The sequence below is a fragment of the Otolemur garnettii genome, unplaced genomic scaffold (assembly GCF_000181295.1).
Source record: "Otolemur garnettii isolate 467f Iridium unplaced genomic scaffold, OtoGar3 scaffold00223, whole genome shotgun sequence".
Classification (NCBI taxonomy): Eukaryota; Metazoa; Chordata; class Mammalia; order Primates; family Galagidae; genus Otolemur; species Otolemur garnettii.
Window position 1 is genome coordinate 431,659 of NW_003852618.1, and position 5,501 is coordinate 437,159.

The window sequence follows — 5,501 nt, forward strand, 5'->3', positions numbered from 1 at the left end:
GCCGGTTGAGCTATAGGCGCCGAGCCGAGCTCAGGAGTTTTAAGACCATCCTATGCAAGAGTGAACCCATCTCTAAAAACATAACTGGGCATTCTGGCGGGCGCCTGTAGTTCCAACTACTTGGGAAGCTGAGGCAAGAGGATGACTTGAGCTCAAGAATTTGAGGTTGCCGTGGGTTATGACACAATAGCAGTTTGCCAGGGGCAAGAAAGTGAAATTCAGTCTGAAAAAATTATTATGGATACATAATTGTTACATATCTTTATAGGGTACATGTGACATTTTGATAAGGCATACAGTGAATTAATAAATTAGGGTAATTAGATATCCATCATTTCAGGTATTTATCACTTCTTTGTGTTAGGAACATTCCAATTCCACTCTTAGTTCAATTTGTAACTATTTTCTGCATGAAATAAGACTTTCTCAAAATTATGCTCCTAAAATAAAATGTAAAAATAAAATGGATATTAAGATTAATAATATAATTACAATGCTAACAAATAGTAATTTTTTCAAATTTTCATGTGAATCCAATAGTGTCACTAATCTTTTACTAAGTGAACATTACATGTTTTTTAACTCTTTTTATAAGGCTAGCATGAGCTAAACTTCAAAACATTACAAGGACATTACCAAAAGAAGGAAAAATATTTACCAATATCTCTTATTAACACAGATGCAAACATCCCTAATAAAATACTGACAAATTAAATGTAGAAACAAAGAAAGAATAATACATCTCAAGTGGATCTACTTCAGCTATGCAAGTTTGGGTTAGCTTTGAAAATGGATCACCACATTTTTCTGTTAATATATATACTTATGTAAAAGGTAAAATGATATGGATTGTGATGACTTCGTGACCTTTGAATAGGAAAGGATTTATTAAATGTGACAAAATATTAATCATGATAGTTAATTAAATTGAAACATAACAAAACTAAAAATGTCTGTTTATCAAAGTTTCATTAAGAAAGGCAATGTGTGTGTACCAAAGAAAGAACTTCTATTCAGAAACTATTAATGTAAAGAAGTCATACAAATCAATGAAAAAAGACCAACAACATAACAGAATAGTCACTTTACGAAAGAGGATATCCAATGGTCAATAAATAAAAATGTGCTTAATGAATTTAATGACATAGATGCTATCACCCAGACCACAGGATACAATGAATCAACTCAAGCTCCTGAAAGTGTCATTGATATTCTTTTGTATTAGGTAACTAAAACTTGAACTCAATGATAGCCGATAGTTAATGAGGTTGAAAAGCTGAAACTTCCCTGGTAACTTCCCTGGAAGGTGATTAAATCGTGAAGGCAGAACACTTGTGAATGGAATTAGAATCTTCATAAAAGATGTCCCGAGACTGGGGGTGGTGGCTCACGCCTGTAATCCGAGCAGCTATTAGGAGGCCAAGGTGGGTAGATTGCCTGAACTCATGAGTTTAAGACCAGCCTGAGCAGGAGCAATACCCATGTCTCTAAAAAATAGATGGGCATTGTGATGGGTGCCTCTAGTCCCAGCTACTTGAGAGACTAAGGCAAGAGAATCACTTAAGCCCAAGAGTTTGAGGTTGCTGTGAGCTGTGATGCCATGACACTCTATCAAGGGTGGCAAAGTGAGACTCTGTCTCAAAAAAAAAAAAAAAGAAAGAAAGAAAGAAAGAAAGAAAGAGAAGATGTCCCAGAGAGCTGCCTTTCCCCTTCTACAGTGTGAGAACACAGTGAATGGGCACCTCTATAAAGCACCAAAAGTCCTCCCCGCACCCCCCCCCCAGACATTGAATCTGCCAGCTCCCTTGGTGTAGGACTTTTCAGGCTCCAGAACTATAAGGAATATTTGTTGTGTGTTTATAAACTACCTAGTTTATGTTATTTTGTTATGGCAGCCCAAAAGAACTAAGATGCCAACTAAGATTCCAGTTGGAATATTAAGCAGAAAATTCTAAGTCTGGAGGCAGAAACACAGCTTAAATCAATGTAACAGAGATTCATGGCCTCTTAACCAGTTTCTAGACAAACCAGTTCACAGACCCAGATCCTCTCAACTGAGAGGGAGAATAATTCCTTTCAGAATCAATTCTACAGATAACATTCAAGATTCTCCCTTCAAGTCTTCCCCAGAGAGACATTTCAGTCACTTAACTTGCTGATCATCCATTCAAGAAAGAGGTTATTAGATACTGACTCTGAATGATTACCAGTTCCTGACAATCTGGTGACTCCTTAATGCTGCTTTGATCAATTCCTGGCACCAGAAAATGAAAGAAGAAATGAGCTGAGTTATAATTGATTCACCTTTATTCTGAATAGTAAATTATTTTATTATCTTTCTCCTCAAAGAGAAAACTAAAGATACTTTTGCTCTACAAATTAGTATGAAATTCATTTGAAACTTTTTAATTGCTTACCAAATAGCACTGGAAGAAGTTAAAATTAAGAGTGAGAGAATCCCTTGGGATATGAAGAAAGTGAGATCATAAACATCAATAACTCCATTGAACTTTATAATGAGATCCCCTGGGTCATACGCTTCCCTCTTGCAAATAACTGCTTAAGTAAAAATGTTCCTTACTCTTCTCTTCACTTTAAACATCAAATATGAGTCTCTTATTCAGAATTTTTGAGTATTTTCCCCAGTAATCCAGAGGATAGCAAGGGAAACACAACAATTCATCAATTTCTCAAAAAGTAGGAATGAACTACCTGAAAGGTGAAAACCAAGAGATAGAAATCTAACCTGCTATCTTAACATTTCCAACATGCACTTCAATTTTTTTCTCACATCTTCAGAATATAAAATCAATACTATACATAAGCCTATTGTTCAGCAAAATAAGGGTCAAATTGTGTTTTCACATGGAAACGAGTTTTCATTTGGAAATTAAAGGAAAAATTAGTAAAAATATAGGAGGACAAAAACCTTAATTGGTTTTCTTAGTAACGTATTGTGAATACTTTTATGTTTTCATGAATACATGCCCCCAGGAAAGAAAAAACACAAGTATAGTCTAGCAAGGGAGAGGGGAAAGTAGAAAGGGAAGGAAGAAGGGATGGTGGTTGGTGGGATCTTACCTAATCTGCACAGCATGAGAGTATTCAGCACACTCCAAAGTGAAGGACTCAACTACAACTTTAACGTTACCTAAAAAATGAAAATAATGTGGGGTGGCACCTGTGGCTCAAGGAGTAGGGCACTGCCTCCATATACCAGACATGGCAGATTCAAGCCTGGCCCCAGCCAAAAAAACTGCAAAAAAAAAAAAAAAAAAAAGAAAGAAAGAAAGAAATGAAAACAAGTAACCTAAACATTTGTACCTTCATATTAATCTGAAATATTAAAAAATAAAAATGAAAAGGAAGTATCTCTAAAGAGAAAAATTACCAAACACTTGAGAAAACAAAACTTCTAATCTTCTTACCCAAACTGACACATTTTTTGTACAAAAAATTCGCATAATTTATGAGCAATGCTTTAGTGAGAACATGAGTTTGGTAGTGTATAGTTACTAGTAGAGCCTACACAAACATTCTGAAATTTAAACCACAAAGAATATGAGTTAATCTAGAAGACACTCTGTTTTTTTTTTATTCTTTGGCAATATTTTTTAAGAATCATTTATTTGTCTGTTTAAAGGCATATTGAATTTTAACTCCCTAGATTCTTTGGTATATGGTAAAGAAATAGTGTGGTAATGATTTTAATTTTGTGAAGTCAGAAACTTGAAGAGCTGGAAAGTTTTAAGTTATGGAATTGAAATACCTCAGTCAACATTAGAATCTATGCATTATAAAACATGGATCCTATTTATTATGTTAATCATTCATGAAGAATATAAAAGCATGTAGTCTTTATTATGTCAAGTTTGGTTCATGATCAATCTAACCAAGATAATAAAAATAAATTGTGTTTAATCATTTCCAAATTTTAATTTATCCTGAATAATACAACTCTTTTACTTACAATAAAGAATACATTTATTAGAATATAAAGTGAAAATTAAATATACAACTTCCCTAACATGAGCCCCATTGAAAGTCTTGCTTAAAAAAGCAAGACTACATGCTTTTTTAATGGCTGAATAGTATTCCATGGCATGCATATACCACAGCTTGTTAATCCATTCCTCGGTTGGTGGGCATTTAGGTTGTTTCCACATTTTGGTGTTGGAAATTGAGCTGTGATGAAGTCTAGAGTAAGTGTCCTCACGATAAAAGGATTTTTTTCCTTCTTGGTAGATGCCTAGTAATGGGATTGCAGGATCAAATGGGAGATCTAGCTTGAGTTGTTTGAGGGTTCTCTATACTTCCTTGCAAAAAGGTTGTATTAGTTTGCAGTCCTGCCAGCAGTATAAAAGTGTTCCCTTCTCTCCACATCCACGCCAGCATCTGCAGTTTTGAGATTTTGTGATGTGGGCCATTCTCGCTAGGGTTAGATGGTATCTCAGGGTGGTTTTGATTTGCATTTCTCTGATAATTAGGGATGATGAGCATGTTTTCATATGTTTGTTAGCCATTTTTCTGTCTTAGAAACCTTTAGAGAAGGTTCTATTCATGTCTCTTGCCCATTAATATATGGGATTGTTGGCTTTTTTCATGTGGATTGAGTTCTCTATAGAGACTAGTTATCAAGCTTTGGCCTGATTCAGAATGTGCAAACATCCTTTCCTGTTGTGTAGGTTGTCTATTTGCTTTGGTTGCTGTCTCCTTAGTTGTACAGAAGCTTTTCAGTTTAATTAAGTTCCATTTGTTTTTGTTGTTGTTGTTGCTATTGCCACAGAAATTTTCTTCATAAAGTCTTTCCCCAGACTGGTATCTTCAAGTGTTTTTCATACACTTTCTTTGAGGATTCTTTATTGTCTCATGCCTTTAACTTAGGTCTTTTATCCATCTTGAATCAATTTTTGTGAGTGGAGAAAGGTGCAGGTCCAGTTTCAGGCTTTTAGATGTGGATATCCAGTTCTCCAAGCACCATTTATTCAATAGGGATTCTTCCCCCAAGAGTATGTTCATGTTTGGTTTATCAAAGATTAGGTGGCTGAAAGATGTTAGTTTATTTCCTCTTTTTATATTCGATTCCAAATGTCTATGTCTCTACTTTTGAACTAGTACCATGCTGTTTTGACCACTATGGTCTTGTAGTACAGCCTAAAGTCTTGTATGCTGATGCCCCCAGCTTTGCTAAGAAGTGCCTAAGCTATATGGGTTTTTTCTGGTTCCATATAAAATGCAGAATCAGTTTTTTCCAAGTCTTGAAAGTATGATGTTGATATTTTAATAGGGATGGTGCTGAATCAGTAGATTGCTTTGGGAAGTATAGACATTTTAAGAATGTTGCTTATTCCTAGCCATGAGTATGGTATGTTCTTCCATTTGTTAATATCTTCTGCTATTTCTTTTCTTAGGGTTTAATAATTTTCTTTATAGAGGTCCTTCACCACTATTGTTAGGTGTATTCCTAGGTACTTCATTTTCTTTTCTTTTCTTTTTTTTTT